The sequence below is a fragment of the Gorilla gorilla genome, chromosome 23 (assembly GCF_029281585.2).
Source record: "Gorilla gorilla gorilla isolate KB3781 chromosome 23, NHGRI_mGorGor1-v2.1_pri, whole genome shotgun sequence".
Lineage (NCBI taxonomy): Eukaryota > Metazoa > Chordata > Mammalia > Primates > Hominidae > Gorilla > Gorilla gorilla.
The window spans coordinates 48,407,296-48,426,067 of NC_086018.1; the positions used below are offsets into that span (position 1 = coordinate 48,407,296).

The 18,772-nt window shown below is 46.2% G+C and overlaps 1 protein-coding gene across 19 annotated transcripts in view; it reads left to right on the forward strand.

Annotated features, from left to right (window-relative positions):
- Window positions 1-18,772, forward strand: part of PPP6R2 (protein phosphatase 6 regulatory subunit 2) — a 104,223-nt gene that overhangs the window by 12,127 nt on the left and 73,324 nt on the right. For all 19 annotated transcript variants that reach the window (XM_031007350.3, XM_031007352.3, XM_055374418.2 and 16 more), the window contains exon 2: window positions 17,755-17,885. The gene's annotated coding sequence lies outside the window, so the exon portion shown is untranslated. The remainder of the gene's footprint in view (window positions 1-17,754; window positions 17,886-18,772) is intronic.

Sequence of the window (18,772 nt, forward strand, 5' to 3'; positions counted from 1 at the left end):
CTCAAATAAATAATAAATAAAATAAAATGCCTGGGACTAGAGGTGTTTTGGATTTCAAATTTTCTCAGAGTTACCAGTTGAACTTCCCAAATAAGGAATCTGAAATGCTCCAGTGAGCATGTCCTTTGAGCATCGTGTAGATGCTCAACAAGTTTTGGATTGGAGTGCTTTTTTTATTTTTATTTTTTGGCTAGTCAAGTGAAGCACTGGGAGTGGAAAAGGAACACAAACATTTGTAGCTGGGCATGGCGCCTCACACCTGTAATCCCAGCACTTTGGGAGGCTGAGGTGGGTGGATCACCTGAGGTCAGGAGTTTGAGACCAGGCTGGCCAACATGGTTAAACCCTGTCTGTACTAAAAATACAAAAATTAGCCGGGCATGGTGGCAAGCGCCTGTAATCCTAGCTACTCAGGAGGTTGAGGCAGGGGTTGCAGTGAACTGAGATCATGCTACTGCACTCCAGTCTGGATGACAGTGAGACTCTCTCTCATACACGTACACATACATACAAATCTGTAACCGGTTGTGATCAATTAGTTGTAAAAGCTGCTGCACCTGGATCAGCCTTTTTTTTTTTTTTTTTTTTTTTTTTTTGAGACGGTCTTATTCTGTGTCACCTAGGTTGAGTGCAGTGGCACAATCACAGCTCACCACAGCCTTGACCTGCCAGGCTCCTGAGTAGCTGAGACTACAGGTGCCTGCCACCATGCCTGGCTAATTTTTTGTTTTTTGTGGAGACAGGGACTTGCTCTATTGCCCAGGCTGATCTTGAACTCCTGGACTTAAGCGATCCTCCCACCTCAGCCTCCCAAAGTACTGGGACTACAGGCGTGAGCCACTTTGCCTGGCCCAGGATTTCAATTTCACGATTTTTGGTTTAGAGATACTCCTCCTATATTGGAAATCCTGTTATATCCACATACAGCAAGCAGCCTTCTTTTTTTTTTTTTCTTTTTTGAGACAGAGTCTCGCTCTGTCGCCTAGGCTGGAGTGCAGTGGCGCGATCTCGGCTCACTGCAAGCTCCGCCTCCCAGGTTCATGCCATTCTCCTGCCTCAGCCTCTCCGAGTAGCTGGGACTGCAGGTACCTGCCACCACGCCCGGCTAATTTTTTGTATTTTTAGTAGAGACGGGGTTTCACTGTGGTCTCGATCTCCTAACCTCGTGATCGGCCGCCCGCCTTGGCCTCCCAAAGGGCTGGGATTACAAGCGTGAGCCACCGCGCCCGGCCTTTTTTTTTTTTTTTTTTTTTTTTTTGAGATAGAGTCTCGCTCTGTCGCCCAGGCTGGAGCGTAGTGGTGTGATCTTGGCTCACTGCAAGCTCCACCTCCTGGATTCACGCCGTTCTCCTTCCTCAGCCTCCTGAGCACCTGGGACTACAGGTGCCTGCCACCACACCCAGCTAATTTTTTTCTATTTTTAGTAGAGACGGGGTTTCACTGTGTTAGCCAGGATGGTCTCGATCTCCTTACCTCATGATCCGCCCGCCTCGGCCTCCCAAATTGCTGGGATTACAGGCGTGAGCCACTGCGCCTGGCGCAGCCTTATTCTTTAAAATGGAAAAAAAAAAAAAAAAACAAAAGCTTTTAAAAATTTTTCTCTTTTAAAAAGTGTACACATAACACATAATTGTATATATTTATGGGGTACATAGTGATGTTTTAATACCTATAGTGTATTTCCCTCTTTTTTTTTTTTTTGAGACGGAGTCTCGCTCTGTCACTCAGGCTGGAGTGCAGTGGCGCGATCTCGGCTCACTGCAAGCTCCTTCTCCCAGGTTCAAGCCATTCTCCTGCCTCAGCCTCCAGAGTAGCTGGGACCACAGGCGCCCGCCACCACGCCCGGCTAATTTTTTTCTATTTTTTTAGTAGAGACGGGGTTTCACCATGTTAGCCAGGATGGTCTCGATCTCCTGACCTCGTGATCCGCCCGCCTCGGCCTCCCAAAATGCTGGGATTACAGGTGTGAGCCACCACGCCCGGCCTTCTCTCTTCTTTTTAACACAGAATGTACCATCTGTTTTTCCTTTTTTTTTTTTTTGAGAGAGGGTGTCACTCTGTCATCTCGGCTGGAATGCAGTGGAATGATCGTTGTCACAGCAGTCTCAACCTTCCCAGGCTCAGGTAGTCATCACACCTCAGCCTCCCAAGTAGCTGGGACTGCAGGTACACACCACCATGTCCAGCTAATTTTTTTTTGTATTTTTAGTAGAGACAAGATTTTGCCACGTTGGCCAGGCTGGTGAAAATTCTTACATTAATACAAGTCTTTTCTGTGGACATACGTTATTTCTTTTGAGTAAACAGGAGTAGAAGTGCTGGGTTATAATATAGATGTATGTTTCACTTTTTTAGGAAACTGCCAGTTTTCGGCCGGTTGTGGTGGCTCACGCCTGTAATATGCCAGTACTTTAAAGGAGGCCGAGGCGGGTGGATCACAAGGTCGGGAGTTCGAGACCAGCCTGACCAACGTGGTGAAACCCCGTCTCTACAAAAAATACAAAAATTAGCCGGCCATGGTGGCGGGCGCCATAATCCCAGCTACTTGGGAGGCTGAGGCAGGAGAATTGCTTGAACCCGGGAGGCAGAGGTTGCAGTGAGCCAAGATCATGCCACTGCACTCCAGCTTGGGCGACAGAGGGAGACTCTGTCTCAAAAAAAAAAAAAAAAAAAGCAAAAACAAAACTTCCAGTTTTCCAAACTGGAAACATTTTACACTCCTACTAGTAATGGGTGAGAATTCCTTTCTCCTTGCCTATGACAGCACTTAGCCTTTTTACTTTTAGCGATTCAGGCGGTAGTGGTATCTTACTGTGGTTTTAATTTGTGTTTGTCTGATGAATTATGATGGAGCAACTTTTCAGGTACCTACGGGCCATTCGTGTATTTTTTTGTGAAATATTAATATCTATTCATGCTTTTACCCACTGTTTATTGGATTGTCCTTTTGTTCACTTTTAGGAGTTTACAAAAATAAATTCTGGTTACAAGTCCTTTCTGGTGTGTGCATGCATGTATGCATATACATACATAGTGAGGGGAGGAAGAGGAAGGGGGTGAATTTTTGTTGTTATACTAGTTGCCTATTTTCTCTTTCTCTTTCATCTCTTTCCCTCCCTCCCTCCGTCCCTCTTCTTTCTTTTCTTTTTCTTTTTTCTCTCTCTTTCCCTACCTCCCTTCGTTCCTTTCCCTTTTTCCTCCCTGTCTCTCTCTCTCTCTTTTTTGATGAGGTCTCACGCTGTCACCCAGGCTGGAGTACAGTAAATGTGATCATAGCTCACTGCAGCTTCAAACTCCTAGGATCAAGCAGTCTTCCCACCTCAGCCTCCCTGGCTAATTTTTTTTTTCTTTTTTTGAGATGGAGTCTTGCACTGTCACCCAGGTTGGAGTGCAGTGGCACGATCTCCACTGCAACCTCCACCTCCTGGGTTCAAGTGATTCTCCTGCCTCGGCCTCCCGAGTAGCTGGGGTTACAGACACCTGCCACCAAGCCCAGCTAATTTTTTTGTATTTTTAGTAGAGACAGGGTTTCACTATGTTGGCCAGGGTGGTCTTTAACTCCTGACCTCGTGATTCGTCCTCCTTGGCCTTCCAAAGTGCTGGGATTACAGGTGTGAGCCACCACACCCGGCACCTGGCCCCTGGCTAATTTTTTAAATTTTTTAAATTTTAATTTCTTGAGTCAGGGTCTCACTTTGTTGCCTAGGCTGGAGTGCAGTGGTGTGATCGTGGCTCACTGCAGCTTTGACCTTCGGAAGCAATCCTCCCACCTCAGCCTCCCAAGTAGCTAGGACCATAGGCACAAGCCACCACACGTGGATAATTAAAAAAAAAAAAAAATTCTTAGTAGAGATGGGGGTCTCTCTGCGTAGCCCAGGGTGTTCTTTAACTCCTGACCTCAAGTGATCCTCCACCTTTAGCCTCCTGAGTCGCTCAGATTACAGGTGTGAACCACTGTACCCAGCTCCTGTTTATTTATTTTGTTTTATTTTTTCTTATTTGTTAATGGTATCTTTTGATGAACAGAACATTTTAATTTGGATATAGTAAAAATTTACCAATTTTTTCTGTTATGATTATTTTGTGTCTTAAGAAAATTTTGCCTGCACCAGGTTGTGTAGATGCTGCCCTGTGTTTTTTGTAGAAGCTTTACAGTGGTAGCTTTTGTATTTAGGTCTGTCATCCATCTTTTTCTTTTTAACAGCTTTATTGAGTTAAAATTAATATGATAAACTATACATGCTTAAAGTATAAAATTTGATAAGTTTTGACATATGTATACATTTGTGAAATTGTCATTATAGTCAGGATAGTAAATGTATTCATTGTCCCCAGAATTTCCTCATGCGCCATTGGGATTCTTTCCTTCCACTCTATCCTTTCCCTCCTTCTCTAAGCAACTGCTGATCTCTTTTCTGTATGATCCATCTTGCTTTAATTTTTGTGTGTGATGTGAGGTGGGGTCGGGATACATTTTTCTCCATATGGATATGCAATTATTCTGCCATCATTTGTTGAAAGGACTCTCTTCTCCATTCAATTCCATTGGAACCTTTGTTATAAATTAATTAAACGTCTACAGGCTTATTTCTGTTTTTTCTGTTCCATTGGTTTATTTTCTATCCTGTGTTACCACCACAATGTCTTGATTATTGTAACTTAATGGTATATCCTGAAACCAAGTAGCGTAAAAGAACCCCCCCACACACACACACACACTCTTTTTTGAGCCGGAGTCTCACCCTATTGCCAGGCTGGAGTTCAGTGGCGCGATCTCCACTCACTGCAACCTCCACCTCCTGGGTTTGAGTGATTTTCCTTCCTCAGCCTCCCGAGTAGCTGGGATTATAGGCACCAGCCACCACGCCCAGCTAATGTTTGTATTGTTAGTAGAGACACGGTTTCATCCTGTTGGCCAGGCTGGTCTTTTTTTTTTTTTTTTTTTTTTTTGAAACTGAGTCTTGCTCTGTCGCCTAGGTTGGAGTGCAGTGGCGTGATCTCCGCTCACTGCAAGCTCTGCCTCCCGGGTTCATGCCATTCTCCTGCCTCAGCCTCCCGAGCAGCTGGGACTACAGGCGCCCACCACCACACCCGGCTAATTTTTTGTATTTTTAGTAGAGCTGGGGTTCACCATGTTAGCCAGGATGGTCTCGATCTCCTGCCCTTGTGATCCGCCCGCCTCGGCCTCCCAGAGTGCTGGGATTACAGGCATGAGCCACCATGCCCGGCCTGTGGAGTGTTTTTTTGTGGTGAAAGAGTGTTATATTTTGTCAGATGCTTTTTCTGTGTATGTTGAGATGATCACTTGTGTTTTGTCCTTTATCCACATGTGATATGTTAAATTAATTGATTTTCGGGTGTTAAAGCAAGCTTGCATTCTTGGGATTAAATCCCCTGTGGTATGGTGTAGAATCCTTTTTATATGTGGTTAGATTTGGTTTGGTAGTGTTTTGTTGAGGCTTTTTACATCTGCCTTCTTAAGAAATATTTGTATGTGACTTTCTTTTCTTTTGATGTCTTTGGTTTTGGTATCAAGGTAATACTGGGACCCATAGAATGAGTTGGGAAATTCTTCATTTCTTTTACAGATCAGATTTCTATCTGGGATTATTTTCCTTCAGGATTTCTTGTAATGTGGGTATGATAAGGACAAATTCCCTCAGCTTTTGTTTGTCTTAAAATGTCTTTATATTTCTGTTTTCAAAGGATATTTTTGCTTGATACAGAATTCTAGGTTAACAGCTTTTTTCCCTTTCAGCACTTTTTTTTTATTTTTGAGATGGACTCTTGCTCTGTCATGGAGGCTGGAGTGCAATGGCACAATCTCGGCTCACTGCAACCTCCATCTCCTGGGTTCAAGCGATTCTCCTGCCTCAGCCTCCCAAGTAGCTGGGACCACAGGTGCGTGCCACCACGCCTGGCTGATTTTTGTATTTTTAGTAGAGATGGGGCTTCACCGTGTTGGCCAGGATGGTCTTGATCTCTTGACCTCATGATCTGCCTGCCTTGGCCTCCCAAAGTGCTGGGATTATAGGCGTGAGCCACCGTGCTCAGCCTTTTTTTTTTTTTTTTTTTCCAAGAGAGACAGGGTCTCCTCTGCTGCCCACGTGGAAGTGCAAGTGGTATGAACACATGACCATGACTCACTGCAGTCTTGAACTCTCAGGCATAAGAGACCCTCCTGCCTCAGTTTCCTGAGTTGCTAGGACTCCAGGTACATGCCACCACACCTGGCTAATTTAAAAAAAGGTTTTTAGAGATGGGGTCTCTCTGTGTTGCTCAGGCTGGTCTTGAACTCTTGGCTTCAAGCAGTCCTCCTGCCTGGACCTCCCAAAGCATGGGGATTATAGGTGTAAGGCACCATGCCTGGCCCAGGAGATCTGTATTTTTATCCCTGTTTACCAAGGAGCCACAGAGAAGCTGGCAGTTAGCTACACTGTCAGAGCTCACAGATAGGACTCCTATTGGGCGTGAGCCAGGGAGCTGACCTGTGCTTCTGCCCACTGTTGCTGCTCACACCAGTCTCTCTCAGGTTTGGCACTGTGTAGAGTCTGTTTTCTCTGCTAGACGTCAGGTTCCTTGGGGCATGACTAGGTTTGTCCCATTATTAGCTACATTTGTTGCTGAGTGAACTGACTGATGCCCAGTGTCCTCTCTCTGGGCTACTGTGGACAGTCAGACCTTCAGGAGCTCTTCAGGATTTGACTGTCACTCATCATCCTGTTGACTGCTCCACTTTGAAGACTTGACTTCTCTCTCCTCATGATCCCACCATCTCTAAGCCCGTGGAACTCTGTTCTGACCCTTTCTCAGCTCTTTGCTGTGATGCCCTTCCTGGACTAGTTGGGTCCTGGGTAATGCCTTCCTGTCATCACCCTCAATCTTGGTCATTCCTTTTGGATTTCCTTTGATAACTCCTTTTTTTCTTCATTGACTCAGTCAGAATCTGGTTATCATATGGAGACTGAGAACATGGGCTTTGCTCTCAGCCAAACCTGGGTTCAAGTTCTAGAACGGATACTTACTAGCCCATGACGTTGCACTAGTCATGTAATTACTGAGACCTCTGCTTTTCACTTGTGACCTGGGGGTTGGTAGGAAACTACCTGCTGCATTAGGCTTTGAGCTTTGAGTGTACGGATAAAGCCAGCTACTGCCACCCTCCTGTGGCTGCTGGAACCCTAAAGGCAGTTTGTTGGCTCTTACTTCTTCTGTGCGTCTTGTTTGGACTTGAGCTTTGTTCACTGCCCCAGTTTCCTCCCTGCTGCTTTTTGGTGCTGTTTTCTGCTTGTTTGACAATGCTTTTTATCTAGCTTGCCTTCAGCTATTTTTCCTTCAACAGTCTCAGCCCAGAGTATGCCCTGCCCGTCTGCCTTTGACCCAGGACCCAGAGTATGCCCTGCTCGTCTGCCTTTGACTCTTTGTTCTGGTACTTGTTTTCCCAGTATTATATTATTGACAACAAATATAGCATCGGTGCGCTGTCTGTCTTGTGGTGCGCGTAGGTGCGGACTAGGGCCTTGCTGTGGTGGGCCTTTGGTTTCCTGCAGTTGATTGTTTTTCTCTCTAGGCCCCTTGGAGGCATCTGGTATTAGTCACTGTCCTAGGGCAGTGGTGGCAGTCTTGACTGTTCTCTGTCTTGGAGTCAACACTTTTACCTGCAGTGCACATGCAGCAGGCGCTTGCCCAAGGTTCCAGAGCTGCTCAGTGATGGAAAGTGGACTTTATGCCTGGACCTTTGTGGTCAGGGACTGCCCTGATGTGGCCAGGCCTGCCTGGCTCAAGAGGTTCTCTGGCTGCCTGGAGGGTCTGCGTTGGGCTCCAGGAAGGGGAGGAGTGGGGGCTAGGGCCCTTAGCACTGGTGATGAGGAAGGTGCATCCTCATAATGCTGGCCATCTCTGTCCTTAACTGGGAGAGCTGCCATGGTTGCTAGTGGTGAGCAGATGGAGGTTTTCAGTTTTCACTTGAGCCTTCATCCTATGTAACAGCAAGGAGGATACTCTTCTGAAAGCCAGGAGACACTGAGAGCCTGGCATGGGCCTGACAGCCATCTCTTGGGGCTATGTGTTAAAGTCACCTTTCTGAGACTTTGGTGGGAAACCAGCTGGGCATCCGCTGCTGGGAGGAGAATTGCTACCTTGGGAGCTTGAAGACCTTGGAATGTGCAGCGACGTCAGCTGTTCTCAGCCCATCGCTGAGTCCTTACTGTGTTCCCGTTGCAGAGCACGTGCTCTGCATGGAGGCCTCATCCCATCCTCAGTTGGTGGAAGGGCTCAAAGGCAGGCAGGGTGCTATGGACTGAATTGTGTCGTGTCCACCCCAGATTCCTATGTTGAAATCCTAAGTTCCATTTAGTGGTATTTGAAGGGAGGCCTTTAGGAGGTAATTAGGTTCCGTGAGGTCACCAGGTGGGGCTCTCAAGATGGGACTGACACCCTCATACAAAGATACACCAGAGAGCTTGCTCTCACCCTCCCTGCTGTGAGGACACAGTGAGAAGGCAATGGTCTAAGGTCAGGGAAGACAGGCTTTCTCAGCAACCTAATCGGCCAGCACCTTGACCTTGGACTTCTAGGCCCCAGAACTGTGAGGAATAATTGTCTGCTGTTGAAGGTGTTGTGTTCTGGCCGCCTAAGCATACGAAGACACCGGGTCAGTGGAGGGCAAGAAGGTGGCTGGCTCTCTGGCAGAGCAGTCATTGAAGACTGGCTCCTTAGCCACTGGTGGCCTGAGGATGTGTTTAGCTTGTCCTGCATTTTATTGGCCCACATAGTGTTCAAAAGTTAATGATAAACATAAAGATTTGGGGATTTTAAAAAAATGTGGATTTTTGTCACTTCTTGTAGAAGCAGACGTGTGCTGGTGCCCTGTGTCCTTGCATGGCTGTGATTGCTGGGGTGGGCCTGTCTCTGCTCCCTTCAGTGGGCACATGCCCTCTTGTGCTGCAGCCTTCGCTCTGCTGCTGTCTTTTCAGCCAGCTTCCTTCCTTACACTTAGCATCTTGCCTTGTTCTGCAGGCCTTTAAGTTGCAATCTGTGCTTTAGGATGTGGCAGGAGAATCAGCAGTCGGGTGACTGGGCACTTCTCCATTGCCACAGTTAAGAAAGGCTTTTACTTCAGAGTTACAATGCTCTAGTATGTTCATCTCTGAGTAGAGCAAGCTTCCTTTTTTTCCCTTTCATATTCCTGGTGTCTGGAGTTAGCCTAGGCCTGAGTGCTTCCAATGCTCATGCAAAGCTTTTTCCGGAGGAAGATTCTCCACCTTTTCACTGTGTTTCTTGGCTCTTCTTCTTGAGGGCATATGGTAGAGTCAGGAGCTGGCAACCTGCAGAATGGAGAAGCCAGCTCCGCTGTCTGCAGCTGCTGCTCATGAGCCTTTCAGTCTCTCTCCTGCTTCTGCTCTTAAGGACAGACCTGGAGTCCTACTAGAGCTGGGCTCACCTGACCATTCAGCGTGCTCCAGGGGGACTTGTTTCAGGATCCAGTCTCTGCTGTTTCCTCATCGATTTGGTTCCATTTACTTATTTTACTAGAAAATTTTAAAGTAAAGGGTGAAGAATAACCAAGACAAGTGTGAAAAAGAATAAGAAGGGAGTTGCTGTAACAGATTTTCAAACCTTTTTTTTTTTTTTTGAGACGGAGTTTTTGCTCTTGTCACCCCAGCTGGAGTACAGTGGCGCAATCTCGGCCCACTGCAACCTTTGCCTCCCGGGTTCAGGCGATTCTCCTGCCTAAGCCTCCCGAGTAGCTGGGATTACAGGCATGCACCACCACGTCTGGCTAGTTTTTTTGTATTTTTAGTAGAGACGGGGTTGCACCATGTTAACCAGGCTGGTCTCAACCTCCTGACCTCAGGTGATCTGCCCACCTCGGCCTCCCAAAGTGCTGGGATTACAGGCGTGAGTCACCGTGCCTGGCCCAGGTTTTCAGACTTATTGTGAGGCCAGTGGAATGGATAGCCTGGAAAAGGACCCTGTCTAAATGGGAACTTGGTATATGAGAGGAGTGTCATACTTGAAATATGTATTTAAAGCAATGTACCATTTTTAGGTATGTAAGTCATAAAATAATGAAATTACGGATACTGCAAGTTAGTGATTGTCTCTCAAGAAGGGGATTGCTTGAGTTCCTGGGTTCCTCAGTGTTGTAGAAACATTTGTTTAAGAAGGAGGCACATACAAACAAATGTTAGTGTTTGTTAAGTCTCATCACGTGGATATTATGTCCTTCTCTAGACTTCAATATATTTAAAAAATTTCATAATTAAAAATAAAAATATTTAAAACTGAGTTATAATTCTCTGAAAGATATAAACAGTCTTGTGAGAGCACTGAGGAGGGACTCAGAAAGTTGACAAAGGTAGCTATAGATGGTCTTCAGATAGGAAGATCAGGCAAGAGTTTGTCAAATAGAGAAAGTGGGAAGACGGCGTTGCAGTCAGAGGGTCTGTGTGTGCAAAGGTGTTAGGTGGGGGAGACACTCAGCATATTTAGATAGTTTTGGTACAGTTACGGAATCGGGTGGGGATGAAGAAAGAGTGCCAAAGTTGTATTGTGTGCGGGTCCCACTTAATGTGTCATCGTGTAGAGGCTTACAGCAGAAGTACGGTGTATTCCTTATTCCCTGTTTGTCTTTTTCTACCTTATTTTGGATTAAGAATATTTTTATGTGTGATGGTATTAGAAGGTGGGCATAAAAAAAAAATCTTTTATGATTCTCTTTGGGTCTTTGTATATCTTCCATGTCTCTACTTAATCTTTCCTTTAGGTTCTTGAACATATGAGATACTTTTTTTTTTTTTTTGAGACGGAGTTTTGCTCTTGTTGCCCAGGCTGGATTGTAATGGCGCAATCTCGGCTCACCGCAATCTCCACCTCCCGGGTTCAAGCGATTCTCCTGCCTCAGCGTCCCGAGTAGTTGGGATTACAGGCATGCGCCACCACACCTGGCTAATTTTATATTTTTAGTAGAGACGGGGTTTCTTCATGTTGGCCAGGCTGGTCTTGAACTCCCGACCTCAGGCGATCCATCTGCCTCGGCCTCCCAAAGTGCTGGGATTACAGGTATGAGCCGCCGTGCCCGGCATGAGATACACTTATAAGAACTATTTAGGCCGGGCATAGTGGCTCACGCCTGTAATCCCAGCACTTTCGGAGGCCGAGGTGGGTGGATCATGAGGTCAGGAGATCGAGACCATCCTGGCTAACACGGTGAAACCTCGTCTCTACTAAAAAATACAAAAAATTAGCCCGGCGTGGTGGCGGGCGCCTGTAGTCCCAGCTACTCGGGAGGCTGAGGCAGGAGAATGGCATGAACCCGGGAGGCGGAGCTTGCAGTGAGCTGAGATCGCACCACTGCACTCCAGCCTGTGCGACAGAGCAAGACTCTGTCTCAAAAAAAAAAAAAAAGAACCATTTAAATGTCCTTATCAATTCTTTCTTTATTTTTTTTTTAGAGACAGTGTTCTGTTTGCTCTGTCACTCAGGCTGGATTGCAGTGGTGCAATCCTGGCTCACTGCAACCTCAAACTCCAGGCCTCAAGTGATTCTCCCACCTTGCTCCTGAGTAGCTGGGATTATAGACATGAGCCCCTGTACCAGCATTATCTGTTAACTCATCTGTGTCATTTCTGGGTTGGTTTTGTGTTGTTTTTCCCCTCATTATGGTTTATGATTTTTCTTTTCCTGCTCCCTTGCATGCCTAGAACTTTTTGATCAGATGCCCAGACTTGGTGAATTTCATCTTGTTGGATACTGAGCATTTCTGTGTTCCTATAAATATTCTTGACCTTTGTTCTGGGATGAGGTTCAATTACTTGGAAACAGTTTGATTCTGATAGGTCTTGCATTTCAGCTTTGTTAGGTGGAACCCTAGTAATTTTTAGTCTAGGGCTAGTTTTGCTCTGCCACTGAGGCAAATGTCTTCTGAGCATTATGTCCAAAGCATTGTGAATTACAAGGTTTTCCACTGCGACTGGCAGGAATAGGAAGTATCCTTGGCTCTGCGTGAGCTTTGAGGATTGTTCCCTCTCATCATTTTTTTTTTTTTTTGAAATGGAGTCTCGCTCTGTCGCCTAGGCTGGAGTGCAGTGGTGCAATCCCAGCTCACTGCAGCCTCCGGGTTCAAGCAGTTCTCCTTCCTCAGCCTCCCCAGTAGCTGGGATTACAGGTGCCCGCCACCATGCCCAGCTAATTTTTGTATTTTTAGTAGAGATGGAGTTTCACCGTGTTGGCCAGGCTGGTCTCGAACTCCTGACCTCAGGTGATCCACCCGCCTCGGCCTCCCAAAGTGCTGGGATTACAGGTGTGAGCCACCGCACCCGGCCCCTCTCATCTTTTTGAGTGATGCTTTCCCTGGCTTGAATACCTTCCTTACACACATGCACTGATCAGTGCTTGGCTGGAGACTGGAGCGGGAGGTGTCCTGTGTGGATCTTCAGCATTTGCTGTGAGCTCTGCCCTCTCTGGTGTTCTGCCTGTGAACTCGAGCTACCTTGGACTGCCTGGACTCCTAGTTTTGATTTTTCAAGTCAGGAGACTGCCAGCCAGCCTCCACTGCTTCTTCTTCCTTGGGCTGTGGCCTGGCTTTTCCAGCAGAAGCTGGACAACTACAGGGCTCCCTCCTGTCTTTTGTTTCCCTTTTTTCAGGGACCCTTCACTGCCTGGCGTCCAGTGTTGAGTGTCTTGAAAACCATTGCTTCCCTGTGTTTTCTTTCTTTTTTTAGTTGTTGCAGATGGGAAGGTAAATCTGGTCTGTTGTTCCGTCTTGGCCAGAAACAAAAGCATAAAAAACGGAGGTTTTTTAATGAAAGCTTAAGTTAGTGTAGAAATACTCACGGGCGCCTAGAAGAATGCTGACCCACTTTCTGGTTGAGATGTGGGAGCGGAGGATGCCTGGACAGGGGAGTAGAGGACGCCTGGACAGGGGAGCGGGGGACGCCTGGATAGGAGGGCAGAGGTGGGTTTCTCCTGGGTAGGCATCAAAGCACTTGGAGTATGTAGCGAAGATGATGGGAATAGGGCTTGGAAGAAGTTTCCCTAGAAAAATCAAGGGCTACAGAATGAGATGCTGAGGGAATGATAAGAAAGCGATTGAAGTCTGCCCTCCTGAGACAGAATCTTAGCTGGAGGGCACAGGCAAAAGAAGGCTTATATCCTGCAATAGGAGAGTGTAGGAGGCTGCGATGTTGCCGGGGGAGCAGTGGGCAGAGGATGAGGGGTGGATGCTTAGGATGTGCCTGTTAAGGAGTGGGCCTGGAGCTGCCCGTCTCTCCTACGCTGTCACAGTTGCCATTCAAGGCACACAGTTAAGTAGAAAATGAAAAAGGGAGGGAAGGGACCTTTGCTTCCAGCATTATTAGATGCTCTTACCAGACTGTCCCATTACAGTCCAGTTAGATGCTGGATAAATTACAATAAATATAATTGCTTTATTTTTTGTTTTGTGTTGTTTTTTGAGACAATGTAAGGTCCAGCCCTACAGGGCCTGTGGGTTTTTCTCTTTGTGTGCAGAGACGAGAGATCGTAGAAATAAAGACATAAAGCAAAGAGATAGAAGAAAAGACAGCTGGGCCCGGGGGACCACTACTACCAAAACACGGAGACCCGTAGTGGCCCCGAATGCCTGGCTGCGCTGTTATTTATTGGATACAGGCAAGGGGGCAGGGTAAGGAGTGTGAGTCGCCTCCAATGATAGATAAGGTCATGCGAGTCACGTGTCCACTGGACAGGGGGCCGGCCCTTCCCTGTTTGGTAGCCGAGGCGGACAGAGAGAGAGAGAACAGCTTGCGTCATTATTTCTTCTATGCATTTCAAAAACTTTAGTACTTTCACTAATTCTGCTACTGCTCTCTAGAAGGCAGAGCCAGGTGTACAGGGCGAAACATGAAAGTGGACCAGGAGCGTGACCACTGAAGCACAGCATCACGGAGACGTTTAGGCCTCCAGATGGCTGCGGGCGGGCCTGACTGATGTCAGGCCTTCCACAGGAGGTGGTGGAGCAGAGTCTTCTGTAGCTCGCCCAGGAAAGGGAGACAGACTCCCTTTCCCAGTCTGCTAAGTAACGGGTGCCTTCTCAGGCACTGGCGCTACCACTAGACCAAGGAGTCCTCTAGTGGCCCTGTCTGGGCGTGACAGAAGGCTCACACTCTTGTCTTCTGGTCACTTCTCACCGTGTCCCTTCAGCTCCTATCTCTGTATGGCCTGGTTTTTCCTAGGTTATAATTGTAGAACAAAGATTATTATAATATTGGAATAAAGAATAATGCTACAAACTAATGATTAATAATATTCACATATAATCATATCTATAATCTATTTCTAGTATAACTATTCTTACTTTATATATTTTATTTATTATACTGGAACAGCTCGTGCCCTCAGTCTCTTGCCTTGGCACCTGGGTAGCTTGCCGCCCACAATACAAGGTCTCACTTTGTCACCCAGGCTGGAGTGCAGTGGTGTGATCATAGCTCACCACAACCATGCACGCTTAGGCCGAAGGGATCTTCCCACTTCAATCCTGAGTAGCTGGGACTGCAGGCGTGCACCACCACACCTGGCTAATGCTGGTGCTGTTTAGGGACACACACCCATTCTTCCTCCAGCTCACACTGAGTAGAATTTGTTAAGAAGATGCATGCTACAAAATCATTGACTCAAGATTAGAATAAACAGGCCCAAGATCAAAAACATTTCTTGGCCGGGTGCGGTGGCTCATGCCTGTAATCCCAGCACTTTGGGAGGCCGAGGTGGGCGGATCAACTGAGGTTGGGAGTTCGCGACCAGCCTGACCAACATGGAGAAACCCTGTCTCTACTAAAAATACAAAATTAGCTGGGTGTGGTGGTGCGTGCCTGTAATCCCAGCTACTTGGGAGGCTGAGGCAGGAGAATTGCTTGAACCTAGGAGGCGGAGGTTGTGGTGAACCGAGATCACGCCATTGCACTCCAGCCTGGGCAACAAGAGTGAAATTCCATCTAAAAAAAAAAAAGAAAACACATTTCTTTATTTTGAAAACTGTATAAAGTTTTAGAAAAGTGGGCTGAAAAGCCTATTTTGAGTTATTTAGCTTAATAATTTTAATCATGAAATGTTAGGTATAAAAAGTATTACCTGTTTTAGAAGGTGACTTATCCCTGACTTATCCCTGGGCTACTGGCACCACTTTGAGTATCTTTTTTGTTTGATTTTTATTTTTTATTTTTTTAGAGATGGGGTCTCACTCTGTTACCCAAGCTGCAGTACAGTAGTGTGATCGTGGCTCACTGCAGCCTTTTATTTTATTTTATTTTTTGAGACAGAGTCTCACTCTGTCACCCAGGCTGGAGTGGCTCACTGCAACCTCTGCCTCCAGGGTTCAAGCAATTCTCTTGCCTCAGCCTCCTGAGTATCTGGGATTAGAGGCGTACGCCCGGCTAATTTTTTGTGTTTTTAGTAGAGGCAGGGTTTCACCATGTTGGCCAGGCTGGTCTTGAACTCCTGACCTCAAGTGATCACCCACCTCGGCCTCCCAAAGTGCTGGGATTACAGGTGTGAGCCACTGCGCCTGACCTTTCACTGCAGCCTTGAACTCCTGTGCTCAAGCAGTCCTCCCACTCAGCCTCCCAAGTAGCTGGGACCACAGGTGTGTGCCACCACACCCAGCTAAGTAAATTTTTTTTTTTTTTTTAAGTAGAGGCAAGGTCTCGCTGTGTTGCTCAGGCTGGTCTTAAACTCCAGCACTTAAGTGATCCTCCTGCCTTGGCTTCCCAAAGTGCTGGGATTACAGATGTGAGCCACCACGTCCCACCTTTTGTTTGATTTGTATATAAAATGTAAAAATATGCAAAAGTAGAGAAAACATAATTAACATCTATGTACCCATCATCTAACTTCGACAGTGATCGACACTTTTTTTTATTTTGAAAGATCTGATTTTATTTTCTGAATCAAAAGTAAGTGTATTCATGTTAAATTTAGAATGTTTTAGCTTTCCATTGATCTCTCAAGATGCTTTCCAAATACTAACAGTGCACAGAACTATGTGCCACGTCTTGTTTGTTTTTGAGATGGAGTCTTGCACTGTCGCCAGGGCTGGAGTGCAATGGCGCGATTTCGGCTCACTGCAACCTCTGCCTCCCAGGTTCAAGCAATTCTCCTGCCTCAGCCTCCCGAGGAGATGGGATTACAGGCACCTGCCACCACGCCCAGCTAATTTTTTGTATTTTTAGTAGAGATGGGGTTTCACTATGTTGGCCAGGCTGGTCTCGAATGCCTGACCTCGTGACCCACCCGCCTTGGCCTCCCAAAGTGCTGGGATTACAGGTGTGAGCCACCACGCCTGGCCATGCTATGTTTTAAAGAAAAAAGTTTAAATGTAGGACCTATTTCTTTTTTTCTTTTCATTTTTTTGAGACGGAGTCTCACTCTGTTGCCCAGGCTGGAGTGCAGTGGCGCCATCTCGGCTCACTGCAACCTCTGCCTCCCGGGTTCAAGTGATTCTCCTGCCTCAGCCTCCCGAGTAGCTGGGATTACAGGCGCCTGCCATTGCACCTCGCTAGTTTTTGTATTTTTAGTAGAGACGGGGTTTCACCATGTTGGCCAGGCTAATCTTGAACTCCTGACCTCATGATCCACCTGCCTCGGCCTCCCAAAGTGTTGGGATTATAGGCGTGAGCCACTGCCCCCAGCCACAAATGTAGGACCTATTTCTAAGAAACCCTTTGTAGAGGTCAGGGTATTGGCAATCCTAATTTAAAAATATTTTTAATCATTATTGGAAATTTAAGTGACAGTGGGTTCAAGAGCTAAACATCAGACCTTTTTTAAAACAAATTTTATTTTCTGAAGGACTTCATACCTGACAACGCCAATTAAACATAATACTCCACCCATCCCACAAATTATTAAATACGTTATTTCACCTGGGACTAGGATAATTATAAAATGGAATTTTAAAGTTGTAATATAGCCAGGCACAGTGGTTTGTGCTTGTAATTCCTGCTACTCAGCAGGCTGTGGCAGGAGGATCACTTGAGGGCTGTAATGTGCTGTGTGAACTGGGTGTCTGCACTAAGTTCGGCATCAGTATGGTGACCTCCCAGAAAAGGAAGACTGCCAGATTGCCTAAGGAGGCGTGAACCAGCTCAGGTTGGAAATGGAGCACATCAGAAACTCCCATGCTGGTTAGTAGTGGGACTGGAGCTGTGAATAGCTACTGCTCTCCACCCTGGGCAGCATAGTGAGACCCCATCTCTTTAAAAAAAAAAAAACTATCTTAAAATATCATTTTAACTGTCATGTTTGCTAGTTGAATTATGAAATCAAAGACAAATTTTATATTTAAGGGACAGATAATAAATGCTGTTCCATTGCTTTATTTTTAAAATTTTGTAATTATTGTTTTTTTTTGAGATGGGATCAGTCTCTGGTCACCCAGGCTGGAGTGCAGTGGCATGATCTCAGCTCACTGCAACCTCTGCCTCCCAGGCTCCAGTGATCCCGCCTCAGCCTCCTGAGTAGCTGGGACTACAGGCATGCGCCACCACACCCGGCTAATTTTTGTATTTTTTGGTAGAAATGAGGTTTTTCCATGTCACCCAAGCTAGTCTTAAACTCTTGGACTCAAGTGATCTGCCGCCTTGGCCTCCCATAGTGTGGGGATTACAGGTGTGAGCCACCGCACCCTGCCTCCTTTTCCTGTTGTCTGCCATTTTGATAAGTTAACTTTACCGAGGAAGAACTTAAAGTAAGATTTTTCCTCTTATTTTTCAGGTAAAGAGATTATAAATCTTCCACTGAATGAAAAAAATTTTCTTAAAGCTGCATATACTCCAAGAAAAAAACCACAAATGTTTTTCTATTTTGCCTGAATACATGATTTAAACAAGAGATTTCCACAGAAGGTAAGATAAGTTTCTTTTTCAATTTGATTCTGTTTTATTGTGTAATTTATATAAAAGTTCTGTATAGGTGGAAGTTCAAAGATGGGTCACAGCGAAAAACGTAGTTTAGAAGATATGCTGGCTGGGCACTGTGGCTCACACCTGTAATCTCAGCACTTTGGGAGGCCGAGGTGGGTGGATCATGAGATCAGGAGTTCGAGACCAGCCTGACCAACATGGTGAAACCCGTCTCTACTGAAAATACAAAAATTAGCTGGGCGTAGTGGTGTGTACCTGTAATCCCAGCTACTCAGGAGGCTGAGGCAGGAGAATCGCTTGAACCCAGGAGGTGGAGGTTGCAGTGAGCCGAGATCGTGTCACTGTACTCCAGTCTGGGTGACAGAGCAAGACTGTTTCAAAAAAAAAAAAAAAAAGATGTGCTCATGGTCTGTTGTCTTTTGGTGGTTTTTGATCCTCCTGTGTCTGGTTTTGAGATGCTCTGCATGTTTTTGAGCAAGTTACTTGGTCTTTCCAAGCCCAAGTTTAATTCTTTTTTTTTTTTTGAGACAGAGTCTTGCTCTGTTGCCCAGGCTGGAGTGCAGTGGTGTGATCTCAGCTCACTGCAACCTCCGCCTCCCGGGATCAAGCGATTCTTCTTCCTCAGCCTCCCAAGTAACTGAGATTACAGGCGCGTACCACCACACCTGGCTAATTTTTGTATTTGTAGTAGAGACGGGGTTTCACCATATTGGCCAGGGTGGTCTCGAACTCCTGACCTTGTGATCTGCCCGCCTCGGTCTCCCAAAGTGCTGGGATAACAGGCGTGAGCCACCGCGCCCCATCCAAAGTTTAATTCTGACAAAACGGGAACAGTTTTACACATATTTAATGAGGTATATGTTCCGTCT